Source organism: Corvus hawaiiensis, chromosome 4 (assembly GCF_020740725.1).
Source record: "Corvus hawaiiensis isolate bCorHaw1 chromosome 4, bCorHaw1.pri.cur, whole genome shotgun sequence".
In the NCBI taxonomy this organism is placed as follows: domain Eukaryota; kingdom Metazoa; phylum Chordata; class Aves; order Passeriformes; family Corvidae; genus Corvus; species Corvus hawaiiensis.
In genome coordinates, this window is record NC_063216.1 from 35,143,330 (window position 1) to 35,162,559 (window position 19,230).

At 38.2% G+C, this 19,230-nt stretch overlaps 1 long non-coding RNA gene across 1 annotated transcript in view; it reads left to right on the top strand.

Moving 5' to 3' along the window:
• The window catches only part of LOC125325047, a 31,819-nt gene extending 13,537 nt beyond the window's left edge, over positions 1 to 18,282 (top strand). Inside the window, exons 5-8 of the long non-coding RNA XR_007203190.1 lie at positions 16,048 to 16,274; positions 17,320 to 17,542; positions 17,733 to 17,819; positions 18,215 to 18,282. This is a non-coding gene — a long non-coding RNA (uncharacterized LOC125325047). The remainder of the gene's footprint in view (positions 1 to 16,047; positions 16,275 to 17,319; positions 17,543 to 17,732; positions 17,820 to 18,214) is intronic.
• The last annotated feature ends 948 nt before the right edge of the window (positions 18,283 to 19,230 follow it).

The following is a 19,230-nucleotide window of genomic DNA, read 5'->3' on the forward strand; positions in this document are numbered from 1 at the left end:
GTATTTCTGATATTTCCTCTTTAACCAAGAGCCAACATTTTGTTCCCAAAATGTGATGACTAAACAGGAGAACAACTCTGAAAATGTGCTTAGCTTTAATTTTTTTACAGTCTGAGGCTTTTGTTACATAGAAGTAATTGGTAAGACTGCAGTTAGGAAATATAAATATCTTCTGAAGGGAAACAAGTTTATTCAAGGCATCTTACATAAACAGGCTTAAAATCACATTGTCTTCAGGAGGAACACAAAATATTCAGCTACTTAGATGACACTTCTATCACCTGATAGATTAAACTACGTTAATTCTCATTATTCACTGGTGAGAAAGGAATACTTGCTAACCTGCAAGCTGGACCTATCAGTTTACATGTCCAATGATATGGGTATGTTGGTACAAAGTTTCTAACAGATGAAGAAAATAAACCTGGTATTTCTCTGTATTGTTTTTTCAGGCAATTGTTGGGCACTGTTCTGATGTGCTTACAGTGTACCAAATTGTTGTAAGCCAATGTCAAGGACTACCGACCTAGGCATTCCTGTGTTCAGGAATTTCCAAACTTCAAGCATTACTTTCAAGGCACAGCACTCAGCTTACAACAGCCTGCCAGAGATCAGAATATGTAATTAAGGTGCAACTCCTAGAGTATCAGTCTTCATATTTTTTTCCATAATTAGTTTGCAGAAGCCTCTTCTGGGGTGGGGGAGGTTTGATTTCACTTGTATCTTCTAGTAATCAGATACAGGCTATTCTAGATATGGAGTCAAAAATGTCAGAATACCCTTTAAACCCTAACAGTCCTGCCTTGGAGTAGAGCTGTCGACCAGATGACATTTAGAGTCCTGCTTTTTCAAGTCCTTGTTCTAGAAAGAAATTTTTTTTTCCTGTTTTTTTTTTTCCCCTTGGGAGCAGGATAGTCTGACCAGTAGCAATGTCTCATTTATGCAAAAGGAGAGAAACTGTCAGTCAGCTGTCACTGCTGACAGTCTGTGATGACACTGAGGCATGCAAAAGTAAGTGGTGTCTGTGGTAGTGGGTCCATGAACCATTTAAGATTTTAGGCATTAAAAGTAATATAAATAATGGCTATAATTTTGCACATTTCTCTCTTTTTCCATTGCAAGAGGAATTTCTACCCCTAATCAGGGTTTCTTAGGATAAAACCTGGTATTGGAATGCATTTCTGCTAATATGGTGGAGAACAAGACTCAGCATGTGCTAGCATTCTCAGTTTTCTTTGACATTCATGATTTCTAGCACAGCTGCTATTTTTTAAATGAATGTCAGATCTTTGTAATGCCAACAATGATGTCCCATTGCCAGAAAAAAAATCAAAACCCAGGAGGCAATAAATGAAATTGATTTTTTTAAAAGCTCTTTTTACTCTTAAAGTAACTGAGGAGCATGCAGGTTTTCAGAGCAAGATGTGGTATGTGTTTATTTTGGCTGCCATATGCTATTTTTCTTTTTTTCTTCAATCATCTCTCAGAAGGGGGATAGAACACTAACAGAACATAAGTCTAAAGAGAGTCACCTTCAATACACATTTCATGTGGTATTATAAACTGGTGCAATCAAACTGCTCAACAACCAGGATAACTATGACCAAATGCATTTTACATGTAAAATAGCTGTTAAATATAACACAATTGTGTAGTCTTAAAGCTAATTTTCAAAGATGTGTGAAAGAAAGAGGCAAATAGGAATTTCCTTAGTGTTTGACTATGCTGTCAGAGTTCCTGAAAGAATTATGATAATACAGTGGTAGCCAGCCACTGCTGTCACTTACTATTAAAAGCCATACATAATGATATGCTTCCTGACGTATCTTTTTGTGCTGGCTATGTGGCTATCTCCTTGCAAAACAGACGTGAATTATGCCTAAGACATGCATGTATTTTTCCTCCTTTCCGCTGGAAAGGTATTGAAGCATAAACAGGGTGGCACAAAAGCTTCTCACTGCTGTTGGAGGGCAATACCAGTAAAGAAATGCATTTTAGGAGCCTGATTCCCATTGAAATCAATAGGAATTGGGTGGTTAAAGGCACTTGCAAATGTGGGTATGGCTTCTGGCTAGGTTGCAGAACAATGTTACTGGGAAGAACCACAAATGGGATGGGATCAAACAGCACATTTTGGGTTCCACTTTCTTTCTCATGTTTGTCCCACCCATTGTTTGAACAGTGCTGGTCAGCCCTCAGGCCACAGGCAGCGATGAGTTTGCTGACAGCTGCTTCTTTGTGACAGCCAAGTTGAGCTTTCCATTGACAGTAACCAACAGCAAAGACTCCTTAGTTTCTGTGTGTCATCTCTCTTTTTTTTTTTATTCTGTATCAGCCATAGATGTGTCAGTGCATGATGCCTATAGTTTCTCACTTTTTAACTTAAGAAGATAGTCTTAAAATGCAGCATGCATTTTGCAATTGTATTTTAGGAAGCTGCTTGTTTCTTGGTTTATTTTATGTTTGTGTGCAATTAAATCCAAATGTCCCCCTCTACCCTATTAAAAAGAAAAAAAAAAAAAAAAAGGGGTTTTAATCCTGAATTTGTGTGGTGGCATGTTTCATAGCTACCATTGTTGTAAAGGTGAAATGACAGGCAGTGTCTTTGGATTTTCCGCTCTGAAATTTATGTCCTGTCTTCTGGATGCCTATAGCTCATATGCTCTGAAATGAAATGTAAAACATGCTCAGTGTTTATATCTACTGTCACTACATTATGCAAACACAGCCATCAATGTCTTCTGAGCTGCAGTCTGCCTTGAAGAGTTTCTTGTGCAGCTGCCCACACAAGAGGTTCTGCAGATGGAAGCTGTAGCAGAAGCCCCCAGCCTTTACCTTCAGTCCTGAGCTGGAAACTGAAGAGAGAATTTACTTATTGGCAGACAAAAACCGAAGCCCTCAAGAAGAATCTGAATATATTTAAAACAAATTTGTATTATACCAGATGTGAACATACGAAAGGTGATATGGAGGCAGCAACACTTCCAATGGTGCTCAGGGTTAATTGATAGGCAGGTGGCTGTGCTGTTTTGTAGCTTCATCCCTCTCTGTCTGCAACGTGGCCTCTTGATTACTGCTTATAAAAGCATTAGAGCTGAAAATGAATAGAGGATAAAAATCCCAGAAATTCTAAGGCATGTTTAATTTTAGCATTTTGTTAGTCTTGATTCTTTCCTTGGATGCTTGGATCACCAAGGTACTTTTTTCAAAACAATTTCTCAGTGGGGCTGCATGTCTGTGAAATATAGTTTACCTTTAATACATACCTATACTGCAAAATAGAATTTCATGCTGCTATACTGTATTATATTGCTTTTGGAAAAGGTATGAAGGGAAAATTATTAGTCTTGGCAGACTAATAGGATTTTCTCACAGTTTAACATCCTCCCCTTATATTTTAGTATAATCTGAGTTCATAAGAGCATTAAGTTAGGCAATCGAAATGTGGTATAGTGAATGTCCAGCTTCATTTTGAAATAGCAGTCTACAGGATGTTTCAGAAGTTTAGCACAGTTTGCACTGAGATAGATGTAATTCCTGAGATGCTTCTGAGTTTTTTCATGGCACCTTACTGCTTTGCAATGTCCTTCCAGTTGTGATCCATAGTTTCTTATAAAACGTAGCCTACTCACAAAAATTTAGTGTCTCAAATAGTTTTGAAGGCAAATTGCCAATTTTGTTGTGTGTATGAGTTCAGAGCTCTAATGATAACTCCCTGTATCTACATTGTGGTTACAGGTGGGATAGCAATGCTCACACATTGATCTAGCTAACCTAGACAACAGCACTAAAAGTACAAGAGCGTTGGATTTGGCTTCAGCTGTACAAATCTGGGCAGTATCCTGGTACTGTGTGGTCGCTGAAGCCTTTGCAGTGCTACTTTGTTTATAGCTATTGAGTTTTGGTTTAGGTCAGCTTCAGTTCTACTTTCGACTGCAATTTACAAGCAGCCTGAAACTCATTCTGAAGAAAGTGGAGATTCTAATACTAGTGCAAAGCATTAATTTGAAGAAACAGAACAGCCAAAATGAAAGTGATGATGTTACATATTATGACTACTTGCTTGAACTTACAACTGCTTTCTTGACAGGGAAGCACTGATGTTGCAGCATTAGCAGCCAGACCATGTCTGTCTGGCTTTTGGGCCCAGCTTGACTCAGAAACTGTGTTTATGTGCAGTTCATATAGACCATCCAACTATTTTGTCTTTTTCTTCTCCAGACTAAATCGGAGAATCAGCATACTTTGTCACCTCTTATTATTGTCATTATGGCACTTACCACAGTCAACAATGCCATATATATGAATCCAGGAGCTCATGAGATCTAGAAAAAATTCACATGCACATGACTTTTGTTTGCTTCCCAAAGTTTTGACTCACTGGAGGTTCACATTTTTAAACTTTTCTTTAGAAGCATGTGCTAAGTTATAAATCCCTTTTAAAAAGGCCAATGCCCTCATGCTTCCAAGAAGGATGTAAGAATCTATGTTTGAATCCCCTCGGCTGAGTAGTCGCTTGCTTCCTCCCTTAGTATGCCAGCCTCTGGACAGCACAGGCCGAGGCCACAGCTCGTGATCAGCAGGCCGGAGATGGGCCCTTGAAAGGCTCAGCTAAACCAAGCTCTCGGCGTGCAGTGAGGCAGAACGTGTGGCACTTGGCTCACATCGCTGGTGAGAGCTAAAGCACCGAGGACTTTTGGGTGCCAGAGCTTTGAAAGCCGATTTGTATTTATAGATAGAAATGTTACTCGGAGAAGAGCCAGTTGGTGTGAGGTAACATGTTTCTGTGCCTCACTAGGCCTCTGTGCTCTCTCCTCTTCACATGTGGCAGACAAAGTAATGCGAGTGAGCCTGTTCCCTAGTGAAGGGAGCTGAGCTGCTCTGAGTTGCACTGCATTTTTTTGTTGACTTACGCAGCCAATTACTGTAGGTCAGCTGAGGTATGATACTTGATTAGCTTCCAGCAATTCATTTGAACCTTTAAGCCTTTAGATATCTAAAAATCTCTGTGGATGTGGCACTAATGATGTAGAAGCAAGTTATCTGAAAGTGCTTTTATCTAGCAGTTGACCAGGGAAGACTCTTAAGCCTGCATTTGAATGAGAGGGGAGCAGCTGGCAGGGCATTTTTCCACACTGCTTTGGAACTTGCACTTTCCCCAATACCAAAATAGTTCTGGGACATGCTGCAGCGGCCCACTTGTTTTTCTTAGCAGTAAGGGGTTGGGAGGATTCTGGGGGAAGATTGTAAATATATCTTTTCAGCTGTTGGGCTATGTTTATTATCCAGTAAAAGGGAGCTACAGCTTTAGTATATCTTTATAACTGACACTCTAAAAATATAACCTCAACCAAAGGGTAAGCATCTCTTTCTTTAGAGTGACTGTATTCAGATGGAGTACAATCATAGAATCATAATGAGAAAGGAGGCAAATCCATTTTGCTGAGAATTAGAAGAATGTGTAGCAGTGTATATATATCTCGATACTGAGGATAACATTTGCTAATGAATTGAGGGTAAGTTCTCAGTGAACTGATATTTATTCTCTAATTTTAGCTACAGTAGGTTTACCTAATATTGGATTGCCATTTGCTTCCTTTCTATGAACATACACAATTACTCTGTGTAGAAGGTGGAATTGTGGTTACAAAAGACAAAAAATGGGGATTATTTTTTCAGCTTATTTTAGTTCTGTAGACTTTATTACATTTAAAGAAAAAATATCACCTTCCACCACTCTTCACATCATATATTTGCTCCAGGAAATGCAAGATAGGAGGAATGATAGTTGTAGGGATTTGAACAAAGTCTTTCACATATTAATGGCTGTAGTGGCATGATAAATGTCAGGACAGAAACAAAGTTTTATTGAAAACAAAATTACTCCAAAGAGGACTAAAGAGCACAAAACTGCCAGTGGATTGCTCAGTATAAGTGAATAATTTCTCACACTTTGTGTTATAACTTTCTTACCTCACTTTCCTTCAAAGTTTTAGAGAGCATGGGCAAAAAAATGTAGCATTACAATGCTGTTCTAACTCTGTATAGAAGATTAGGAGCTTGTATCTCATGAACAAATATAACCCAACCTTTCAGATGCCATGGGATCATATTTCATTTACATCATAAGTTATAAGTGGTCTCTACATTAGATTTTCTTCTCCTTCCATCACCTTCTACCTTCCAAAGTTCTTCTAAATAGATTACCTCTCTTCAGAGTTATATTTGCTTTGCTAATGGCTATTTTTGGGCTATTGAACAGCCAGCTCTACTGCTGAAGCTCTAGTTCAGTGTCTTTTCTAATTTAGAAACTTACTTGAATGTTAATTTCAAAGCCCTGAAGTCCCATTTTCATAAATGACTGATGAGCCTGTACTTTCTGCTACTCTTGAAAAGTGTAACCCACACCTTTTTTTTTCTTTTTTTTTTTTTTTTTTTTTTTAAGAGGATGAAACATGGAGAACAAGTTTAAAACATTTTTTCATAGGCATGATTTAGAATGCAGCTTTCCTCTTTGTTTAAACGAAGTCAAACTCACCTACTCTCGGTAGTTTGGTATGTGCTGCACTAACTTGAATTAGATCCTCTCAGGGCTAAGATAATTTTGCTTCTCAGGTCAGCTTACAGGGGCTGCTGAAGATTTCCTGAGAAAAGCAGTCTGCTGCCTTAGAGAATGTGCATGGGTGGAAATACAACTGTAATGAAAAGACTTGAATTTATTAATGCCTGGTAGGAATATCTTAATGAAATGGCTGCAGCCAGCATGGCTTAGCCCTGTGACTGTGATGAGGATGCAGAAAGGGGCCTCCCACCTCTTAGTCCCACTAGAATGGACTGTAAGCACAGTGCAAGTAAGCACCTGAGTCTTCTATTGTATTAATTTCTCCAATTTAGTTTGGCAAGAATAATAAAAGATATGTTATGTGCAGTTATGCACAAAGAGTGAACAAATTGTTTGTGATAGAACAAAGAGGAAGGCATTAGTATAATTTTTGAGGAATAAAGTGTACCGTTCCACTGTTCTCTGTTCATATAGGATGAATTAACACTGGGGCATGTGCAGGGAAAGGCTCTGAGGCTGATCACAGGAATGGACAGCATCATATAAGGGTCCATAAAAGCTAAATAAGCCTGCATCTCTATAAACCTGTGGGAGGGGAAAATATAGTTAGACTGAAGAACAATGTGGGGATAAGAACATGTGGGTGTGAACTCAGCTAAAATAATTTATGGTAAGGTTTTTATAGCCACCCAACCTTCAATTATGGGGCATGAGAGTGGAAGTCGCCCCTTAGGACTAGTGAGTTTAAGAAAACAGCACTTTGGCATTGAGAAGATAACAACCTAGAAATTGAATTGATTCTTTTCAGTCCTGTTTCCATGCAACTTTCACAATAAAATATGGTCGCAAAAATGTTATCAATATCTCTGTTTTAGAATTTACAGAATAGTTGAGGTTGGAAGGAACCTCTGCGGATCATCTAGTTCAACCCCTGCTCAAGCTAGGGCAGGTTGCTTAGGGCTGCATCCAACTGTGTTTTGAGTATGTTGAAGGATTGAGTCTTCAGAAGCTCTCTGGACAACCTGGTCCACAGTTTGATCACTCACACTCATTCACAATAAAAAAAAATCAGTTTGTGTTCACATGGAATTTTATATGTTTTAATATGTGTCCATTGCCTCTTACCCTGACACTGGGAACTAACATGGTGTGGTTCCCTCTTTTTAGTTTACTCCCATTCAGTATTTATACTCATGGACAGGATCCACCTGATCCTCTTCTTCTCTGGGCTGAACACCCAAGGTCCTCCTCTGCAGAGCTGTTTTCCAGTCAGTCAGCCCCTAGTCTGTACTGGAGCCTGGGATTATTAAAGCCCAGGTGCAGGAATTTGCACTTCCCTTTGTTGAACCTCATGAGGTTTTTCACTTCTTATTTCTCCTTCCTCTCAAGGCTGCTCTGGAAAACAGTGTGCCCATGTGGCATATCAGCCACTCTATTCAGTTTTGTGTTGTGAACTTCCTGAGGATGCACTCTTGTCCCTTCACACAAGTCATTAATGAGAGTATTAGAAAGTACTGACCCTGATCCCTGGGTTACACCACCAGTGTCTTGCCTCCAGTTGGACTTCATGCCACCCTCTCAGCTTGGCCATTCTTGTTTTCAATCCATCTCACTGTCCATTGATATAACCAATACACTGTCAGCTTGTCTGTGAGGATATTAAACAGAGACAGTGTCAAGGGCCTTACTGAAGTTAAAATTGCAAAAAGTTTCAAGAAGTTGTCAGAAAATGGCTGTTAATAGCATGTCTTGGGGTGACATAGCACTGAGACAAAGTAGAATAACATATGGAAATTAGTGAGGGTAGGAGAGATTTGGCAACCAGACTAAAACTCCCTTAAGGATGGAAGTAAAGATGCTTATGTTTTTCAGAGCAAGAACTGATTCTACAAATTATCTCGTATACTTTGTATAACAAATTGTATACCAACAGCTGTTGCCTTTGAAGTCATTGATATAGAAAGGTACAGAATTGAATTAATGAATAAAAATATGTTTTATAGTTACAAGAAATTACTTTTAGTGTGTACAAAAAAGCTGGTCACTGTTACTGGTATTAGGTGGTTTCCAACAGTTGAGTGTAGTAAAAAAATAAAAAATCAGTGCCCTTTTCCCAGATACTTTTTGTATGCTGTCAATGCTGCCACCACAAAAGAATGCTCTGTGTGCCCAGTGGATAAAGCTGACTTTTGGAAACAGGATTCCAGGATATTTTAATTACCAGAAGAGAAGCCACATGATAAGAGGGGATGATCGTAGTAAGGTCAAAGGAACTGGACTGATAATGCAGAGTTATATTTGATTCTGCAGGCAGATCTAGAAGAGCCTTAGATTCTGAGTGTCCTGTCCTCCTGTACATTAACTGTGATCTACCAATGACAGTAAAATCAGATTTCCAAGTTTAAGTGTTTAAGCATATATTTGTGCCTGTATGAAAAGCAATAGTGATGGTAATCTAAGACAACATCAAGTAAAGTCACACCTTAGTTAAGAGAATGTAATTATACTACGATAAGAATATTTCATCCTTTACTGTCAGAATTTATGTGGATCACAGTTAGTAGATGATCCAAACTTTTAAAGTTTTACCGAAGTGTTTTATTTAAAAAGCAAAATAGACCTTGGCTTTATAGAGAGCTGAGTGCTGCCAGTTTCAAATGTTTCACGCCATGCTGCAAGGCGTGAACAGGTGTTAACAACACTGTCCATCGTTCCAAAGCAAAACTAAACAAATGCAGCTGTATTCAGCATGTAATTTTTAAAAGGCTTTCTGTATAATTTGAATAATATTTCAAGACTACTCCATTATATTTTGAGAAGATCAGTTTCTCAAGAGTCTTTATAGTTTTTTTATTTGACACATGCAATTTTGGTGATGTTTACATAGATACTCTTTATAACACTAGAAAAAAATTATAGTAGTTCTCAGACATACAAACTATGCTTTAGTAAAAACAGGTCCTTCCAGCTGAAATACTCAATAATTAAAGAAAAGGCAGTCTCAGACACTCCTAACAAGAAAAAAATTCTCACCAATCCAGTTCAGGCTGTTCAGGTGTTCAAGTTATGTCATCCGGAGTTTGGTGTCTTGAGGCCATAACAAGCCTTTAGTTGACAGCCATGCAGATACGTATTATGACATTCTGTTCCCTGAAAAACTTAAAATAAGATGGGAAGTCTGTAGAGACTAAGCAAGCTTGAAGTCTACACTCACAGAATAGCACATAAAACATTAATTAAGCCAGAGTTAACCCTTAGCCTGGCTCAGTCACCAGAGATCTAAGTGAGAAGTGATAACACACCAATGCTATCCCAGAAATGCCTCTAATTAAGAATAAAAACATTAGAAGAGGTAATTACCCAAAAGATGAGCTTAGCTTTGGTTATCAAAGTTCATAGAACAAGAGCTGTCTACTCAAGACAATGCTTGTGGGACTTAGAGATTCTGAATGTATTATTCAACAAGGAAACATCCACCAAGATTTTCCCAAGCCACGCCTGCACTCTCAGGCCAGAAAATGTGATGAAGAAATATTGCATTACTTGCTGAAGGAATACCATTTAATCTCATCTCAACCTGCACCTGCTTGATTTGTGCTCTAGTATTTCACAGGAAGTGGAGCTTTAAAGTAATATTAACCCCAAGAATTCTCCAAAATATGCTTCTCCCATCCGGTCTGTATTTCCTATTTGGACTTTATTAAGGCCATAACAGGAAAACTGCTTCCTGTAGCCAAAATAGTAGCTATAGGTTACTATACCACCCGTTTTAAAGCAATAAGCTCAATAAATAAAAATAATTTTAATTAACAAAAATATCTGAATTCATAGCTGAATTCATGTGTTACCCAGCTAGCCTCTAGATAGACCTGGCTGATGCATGATCTTAGCATTTATTCTAAATTCTGAGCACGTGTCCTAGGAATAGAGGTTAGAGTGGTGATTTTCAGAACTGACCTGTTGTGGGGGCATAGGTAAAACTATTAAGAGCAGGTATTACAAAATGATCTGTCTAAACCAGTTATCTGAATATGTCTTTCAGAGTACTGGGATTTAAAAAGGTTGTAGACCAGATTCTTTCTGGCGTAGGTGGATGTCAGAAATACCTCCTCATGTTAAAGTGGGAAGAATAAGTAGGTGGGATGAATATCCCTCTCTATTGATCTAAACAACACAGATCTTGAATAGCGACATTTTTTCAACCAGAATTACACCAAAGTTCAAAGATTTGAAGAGTCAGAGTTGATCGACATTGTAATTTCTTTGTTAGTATTTTTATCTGCACCACATGACTGTGTGGTAAATGCTTTTTAAAGGAAAATTATTTCAGTGAAGATGCAAGTATTACTGAGTGAATGTGCTTTTTAACAGATCCTTAATAGACGGATATCTCAACCCATGTCAGGATGGGCCAATCCTATAACCACGGAAGTCAAAAGCAAAATTCTCTCTAACTTGTAAAATGAGGTGGTTAAAGAGGGTTTCAGAAAGGCTTTAGATAATAAGCATGATTCAATTTACATTTTAAGTATAATATTTGCATAAACATATTTACTAATTGCCTAGGACCTTTGCAAGAGTTTGCCTAATAATCTGTACAAACAGTATTGATTGAATCATAGGAATATAAAACTTACTTCAAAACCCTAGTTTGTTGCAGCTTGAAACTTAAGAGAGAAACTAAATGTTTTCTTCTGCTGCATCCTTTCAGAGAACTAAGACTTGCAGAAGGCAATTGGTATTTGGTACATTTCCTTATGAAGTTTGAATTATCCCTTTTGAATAGACAATAGATTTTCCAGGAGTTATGACTACAGAGAATATATTGTTACCTTCAGAGACTTAATGTGTGTAAATGGTCTCTCGGTGCAGTTTGGTGATGGGCACCTCATGTTTCCTCACTGAATTTCTTCAAGGCAATCATGAGGTTCAGCCTACTTTTTAACAAGCTTTCTGCCCTAGGAAATCCATCTAATTTTTAGCCTCAGCCTGTGCATCATGGAAATACCTTCTGTTAGATTGTCTCCTAAAATGAGCAGAATTTCTTTTGCCATGTTATGAACATGGATTCCTGAGACATATTGCTGCTTCAGAGGTGTCAGACTGTAGTTTTTCTAAGCCAGCAGTTGTTTTCACATCTCTCTTTTCCCCTTAATAGTCTTGATCAGCTTGATTTAGTTACTGTGGGGATCTAAATCAGGGCAGATTTGGGAAGGTGAGAGCCTTCTTGGGTTTAGAATCCTGACCAGAGAAATCTGTGTGAAGTTCATTGCAGTGGGAATCATTAGCTGTAATTCAGTTGGATGGAACCATTTTGCTGTTGAATATGTCTGGCTGGTATCAATTTTATAGGACACCAGTAGTTCTTACTAATCTGTATTAATGTTAATTTTAAATGCTGTGTAGTGCTTATGACAGAGATCATCTGACCAATCTTGCTCATGTGGTTTGCAAGGCCAGCTTTTCTGTGATGTTGTTACAATAGCTCTGGTGGACATAACGGAATTTCTTAGCGTTTTTGCTTGCATTCTATTATAGGCATAAGAGATGGGATCTATAATTGTGTAGCTACTTATTTCTCCCTGTGTACAAATTCCATTGCTACCTTAGGCATTGGTTGTTCTGTTACTTCAACAGATCCCATATTTTAATCTATATATACCATCACAGTATTTGAGTGTTGTCATTGAGTCCTTTGGGTAATCTGTTTACTCATCAGTCCTTCGTCTATACTGGATCTCTCTCTTGCTGTGCTGACGGAGTGGAGATGGTCTGTTAGAGTGTTACCTTTGACTGAAAGTTTGCTATGTTAGTTTGTTTTTCGGTAGATGTCTTACTATGAATATGTTAAAAAAGATGTAGCCAACATTGTTACATATTGTTCTTCATTGTGCTATAGTTTCTGCGGGAAGGATTTCAAGGGTAACTGTAGCTTCCTTTTGCTAACTTGTTAGTTGGATAGCATTTATGTATTCTCTCCCAGACCTTTTCATTAATAAAAGTCCCTCTTCATCAACTAAAAATTTTAAAGTATTTTCTAATGTTTATCTTTTCTCTTGAAGATAAAAGAAGCTCAAGACACAAAATATTTCTGATAGGTTAAATGTTGAACATTAAATGTTTTTTTGGAAAGTGGCAAATCAGATGCCTTGTCTGAATCTTTTTATGGTTCATCCCCAGATTATGCTTAGGTTATTATTTTTCTTTGGATAGACCTTCAAACCCTCATAAGAAGTTGAATCAGGTCAAGTATGTTCCCACAAAGTTCCTTATTCATTGGATTAGTAAACAGCAATAAAACCATCTTTTTCAGGGAACTTTTAAATATGCTGAATCATCACCTTGTTTTCTGGCAAGGTAGTTTTATTGTTGGGACTGCAAAAGTCAAAATCCTAATGTGAACCACAAACAATTACTTAAAACCATTTTTGTTAGTACAAGACATCTGTCCTTTTGATTCGTACTAGTTCACAGCATGTAAAGGTACTTCAGGATCATGTCCGCTGTGTCTGGGTGTACAAGGTGGAGTAGTAAGCCCATAATATATGTAGCAGGATATGAAACCCCACAGAGTTCTTAAGTAATTCCACATATATGGTGTCTCTTACTTAGGCAGTTCCAAATATTTGCAGCCTTGCATTTGCAAGGTTCAGTACAGATGATGGTGTAAATTGACATGTTGACTAGTGTTGACTAGTATTTACTAGTGACTAAAAACAGTTATGAAGATAACTAATGTCACCTTGTTGGTTGCAAAATGTTAATCCATCCGTTTAATACTGGAATCTGACAGAGAGTCTGAAAGAGCACTCCATGGCCTTTTCTGCATGAGGAGATCTAGCTGGCAAACTGTCTGTTGGCATAGTGCAGCTAGCAAGTTCTTTTGGCAGAATGCATTCACATTTAGTTGCTTCTGTTGGCAATATATTCCTTCATGGCCTCAGATTGTATTGGCAAAATATACACAGCATGTAAGAGGATCTTGGTAACTGTGTCTGTAATGCTGTGCAGTATTCATCTTGGAGCCAAATGTGTTAACTATTCATTCTGCACTCCTTAGTGCATTGTTATTCCTGAATCTGGGGGCACATGAAAACAGCTGATTCTCCAGCAGGAAAAACATTGGTCAGTGCTGAAATTTTAAGGGTCATTTAAGAGCAGCATCACTGCTTTGTGGATAGGCTGTGTGCCTGGCTAATTCAGTTGTCTGTGCAGATAAGATGGTTCCTTGTCCTTAGGACAGCTGTATTGTTGCTTACTGTGAAGGGGGATGAGGCCTGTGGACAGTCTGAGTGTCTGTGTGTAGACCCAACTATATTAACATGTCATTATTTGGCAGGCAACTAGGCGAGACTGCTTCTGAGTATTGAATACTGGCTGAGCATCCTTCAAGAACTGATGGAAGTGTGTGTTAAAGCCATAGAAACTGCTTCCTCAAGGCTGTATTTAGTCTTCTCCCCACTTTCTCATTCCTTTCACAGAATCATGTAATTATTTAGTCAGAAGTGACCTCTGAAAGGTGACTTAGTGCAACTGCTTGCACAGAGCAAAAGGATCAGGTTGCTCAGGTTCATACCCAATTAGGTCTCCTCTAACTCTTCTCTTATAAAGACTGGACAAACACAATTCTACCTTCCTCTCTGCCTACATCATGTACTTAATCTCCCAGTCAACTTGGTTGCCTTCCCCTGAATTCACTCTGGCATATGGATGTCTTTCTTGTGATGAGGAGCTGCAAAGTGAACATGGTACTCAAAAGCCTTCTATAAAATAGTGAAGCTGTACTGATAATTGCAGTGGTTTTGTCTGTTGTAATATGGACAAGACTTTGTTCCATAACAAAGCCTAATAAGAAGTCAGGTTTTCTACATGTGAAATGGTTCTGAAGGTGAATGCCACGTGTATGTAACTTCTGTAACTATTATGTCCTTTGTGGACCTATTCAGGTGGATAAATAAAGTGTTTGTAGTAATTGTTGGAGTCAGAGATATGCCAGTTCCATCTGCCCTGGGTACCAGTTGTCTGAGGGAGCATAAAAGAGCATTGTGATGGTATGCCCTATCCAGACAGTGACTGTTTTTGTTATCACACGTGCAGACTTTTTATCAATTAATTTTAGGGAATTTCCGTCAAATAAAAAATAAAGCTGAATTTTCAGATACTAGACAGTTACCAAGCTTCGCTTACAATATGGGTTATGCTCACCTTGGCATCTATAGCTGCTTCTGAATACTAACAGCAAATCTTCTCCATCAATGTTCAATTCTGCTATAAAATGAAGTGAGGAAGATGATGTAGGTCTTCAACCAAAGATTATTTTTCATGCTGCATTGTAGATTCTGGGCTGCTAGTATTTTGATTTTCTGATCAAGAGGGCAGCTTAATATCCTTTTTTGTTTGTTTGTTTTTTGTTTTTTTTTTATTTGTAACATGTCTTCTTGTAGTTTTCAGTCTTTCAGGTTTTGTCATAAGATTCTGCAATGGGAGGGAGTTTATGTTCCCAATGTAGAAAAAAAGAGTTTCTCTGATCTATTTCTTTCCTGTTTATCATGTAGAGTATTTAAGTGGTAAGGTGTACACCTCGGGTCTATACAGTCCCTACAGTAGCATCTGACGGCTTAGAAATCCTAGAATAGCTTTGAATATCTGTGATTCCATTACCCATCATGAGATCATCACGAAGACACCCTTGTTGCCTAATAGTCTGGAAACGATGCAAACTGTAACAGCTATAACAAAGGGCCTCTGAGAGGAGTTTATGTATGACACAGGCTTACTGGGTGGGCTTCATCTTACTAAACACAGACAATTCTTCATCTGGACTTCATTTATTGTGTGGAGAGGGAAATAGGCATTTATAGGGCTTTTTGTTCTCATTTTGCAGCACCATTTTTCTCATCGCAATGCTGCTGTCTAAAATAAACCAGATAAATGACTTGTTAAATGCCTGTTTTCTTCATTGATTTTAAAGGGAGCCTAAGATGACTCTTTCAACTCTAAAAACCTGTGCCATAGCTGACTAAAGCTGGTTGTAATAGGTTTGCTTTTATTGTAATAACAGCAGGCCAAGAGAGAAGTTAGGTTGCTTGGGGGAACAGTTTTAACTCTCCCAGTTTTTTTCCCCTGTTGTTCTCAGGGGGATTGGAAGCAGAGCAGGAATGCACGCAGACTTCTGCTGGCTGTTATTTTTCCTGGTTAAGAGTTCTTTGTTGTCCAATGATTGTTTCAGAATAAAGTGTCAAACTCATCCATGCCTAAAGCTTTCAGTGTTTCAACCTGTCTTCCTGCATTAAGTTTTTTCAGCTTATTAGGAAAGTAGTCTTCACACTGCTGGATACACAGTGGATATTTTTGGAGAAGATGCAGCTGGCTGATCATCTCTGTTTCCAGGATTTGAACAGCCACATTGTGCCCTTGTTTGTCTCTGAAGCATTGAATTTCACTTCTTGAAGACATCTTTTGTGGTTTATTCCATTTCCTTTCAGTGGTCTCATTCAAAGAGTTGTGGTCAACTCCTCAGTGTCCAAGCTGAGACCTGTGATGTTCCTCAGGGATTGTTGAGACTGGTGCTGTTTAACATCATTGTCAGAGACATGGACAGTGGGATCAAGTGCACCCTCAGCAAGCCTGCTCGTGACACAGAGCTCTGTGGTGCAGCCGACATGCTTGAGGGAAGGGATGCCACCCAGAGGCATCTGGACAGGCCTGAGAGGTGGGTCTATGTGAACCTGATACAGTTCAGCAAGGCCAAGGGCAAGGTCCTACACCTGGGTCATGATTATAACCATAATTACAGGCTGGGTGGAGAATAGATTGGGAGCAGGTTTGGGATTTTTGAGTAAATTAATTGTTTTGGAAAGTTATTCTCAGAGTATCATTACCTTCTGTCCTGCTTCTATTCCTTTCTACTACCAATGAGGTCTTCAAATGATAAAATATCTTAAAAGCACACTATATTTATTTTGAAATTATGTAACTTGGTCATCTGGTGTTAGATAACTTCAGCAGTTCAGGGAGGGAGATAAACACATCTGCTTAATTTTTGACAGAGCCTTATTGCAGCTGATTTTTAGGGTCTTTGAATCCAGTTCCAAGCAAAAGTCAATGGGATTTAGGACTGTGGCAGTAGGAGCAAGTTTGAAACCTTAATGGCCAAATAAGGCAGTTTATTCTCTTACACCTTACTGTGTTACTGTGGCAGTACAGAGGAGTCTACAGCAGATTATGTAACAGACCATGAAGAACTGTGCTGTGTGTATCTGAGTATGAGCTCCTAGATTTGAGCTCCCTTGTATAGAAAGTTAGCATCTAGTTTCTAGACTTAAACATTAGAACTCTATGTTTAGACATTAATTGCCATGTTTTTACTATATAGGACTTGTTCAAGGGTTTGTCCTACCTTTGAGAACCAAGTAACCAGCACAAGTAGCCAACCTAGTGTTAAATCAAAACGTTGTATTACATGACTTTCTGATGTTTTTCTGCTCTCTCTTACTTGCTTTTCCTTCCAAGTTGTTTGTGAGCTTACTGTTGAAATAGTTCCTTTCAATCTGTCCTTTAAAAATGTTTTCAGTTTGACTTTTCAATGGTTTGTTTTTCCACTATGAGGTGTTACTATCCCAGTTGTAGAGTTGGTTATCACTTTTTGAGTCAGCTAAAAGACTTGACAAAGAACCAAGAAACAAAAGAGCCTCAGAAATGATGTTTTTTCATTGATTGTGTATTCACAATTTTGTCATCTTGGTTTTCTTTTTCAGTTCCCAGCTTGAGCTAAAAAACTAACCACTCTGTATTGATGATAAAAGTATCAGAAGATTGTTTGGAAACAACAGTTTCACAGGACTGTATAACAACATCAGTGTAACAGAGACCTCCTCTATATATTTGAACCTATTGGTCAGTGACTGCTTAATGCGATCACTTCCTGATGCTGAAGGTCTGATGTCATCTTCCAAGTGACTTATGCAATCAGCAGCGCAGGTATGTTAGGGGAGCTGTAATTGGCAGTACACAGAATATATTAGTAAGTCGATATTTTAGAGAAATAACTCTTCTATGTAGCTTTCATAGCCCTTAAAGTGAGTTGAAAAGACAGTAAATATCCATCAGTAACGCTGTTGCCACCCTAGTTTCTGCTAACTTTTGAGTTGCTGTTATTTTTGCTTTTCAGACTGAGGAAATGGGAGGGTGAATTTGGGAAGTCAAGTTGACAAGAAATTGACAGGAAGCTGACGCTGTGCTGATAAAGGAAAGTAAGGTATGTTGGGCTGTCTTAAACCACAGATGTTTCTTCAGAAATATGTAGAGACTAAATTTGGAAATGATCTTTTTCTGTAGCCATTCATTTTAGTTCATGCCAGGTGGTTTGTATCTGTAGATGGATACCATTTTTAGCAAGAAATTAAGGAAGCCACCTGTCTTCACTGTGTCCCTGTTTTCTCATGACATTATCTTTCTTTAATTCTGGCAACCACAAGAAAGTACCATATCTTACTACAAAGATATTTATGTAGCAACCACATTATGACTTCATCTTACATACAAATACTTAAATTAGGTTTAAGTTAATTAACATCAGTCAAATACTCTTATCAGTATGGATTCAGCAGCAAAGAATTCAGCACAGCTTAACTTTCTGAATTTGCTTTTCAGGCAGGCTTTGCAGTCTGTGCCAAGTTCAGTAGCTTCACTGCTGTACTGCTTGCAGGCCACCTATATAAGTATACCTCGATACAATACAGTCGTGCCTGGCTGGAAATGTAAACATGCCCTGTTAGACTGGGTAGCACCAAACAGAATGGGCTTCTCTTCTGTTCACTGTGTTTTACTATGACCTTGAGATACCTAATACAGCTGGCATATCTCGTGATTTTTTGTCTCCAAAATTTTATGGAGGGATGTCCAAATTCCAATGGCATAAAACTAGATGAAGACTGAAACAAGTTTTGAATGTATCAGAAAAGTGATTATCACTAACATTAGTAATTAGGAGCAACATGTTGGAAAAAAAATTAGTGATTAGAAACAACAGGTTGGAATGAAGTTTTGAGGTTATGTGTATGGAGCTGATGGCTGCTGCAAAATAAATAAGATATTAACTCTAAGTCTGTGGCACTCATTCACTTTCTTGCCATTAATAATGTATTTTCTAAAGAGATCTGATTTGCTGCCTTGGAATTGTAAAAATACTTATGTTCAGGAAGGAAGCACTAAATTGACAGTATTGAAAATCTAACAACCAAAAGTTTAATAGCTTCAGAAGGCACATGACTAATAATCTAACTAGCTGGCTAGGAAGGTCTTATGAATTTGGAAAGTCTCTTGATGACTTCTATACTTAATCCTGTTTTCTGAACTTAATGCTGTGAGATAACAGAAGAGCTTTTTAGAATATCCCCAAGTGCTGTTGAGGTTTTCATGCTGAACACATAGATACAATAAACTAGAAATATCCAGGTGTCATGATAAAGCGTAAGATGCAAAAGCTATCATGTACCATGAGTTTATGAGCTGAAACATTTATAGGTTTCTGTTGCAAAGGAAAGTAGATGCAGCTGAACAGTTTTAGAACTGAGGTTTTTTTAATGTGGTAATAATGCATTAATTTTCATGGTCTTACTTGGATCCATGAATTACTTGAATCCAAGAGTTAATGAGATTAATCACAG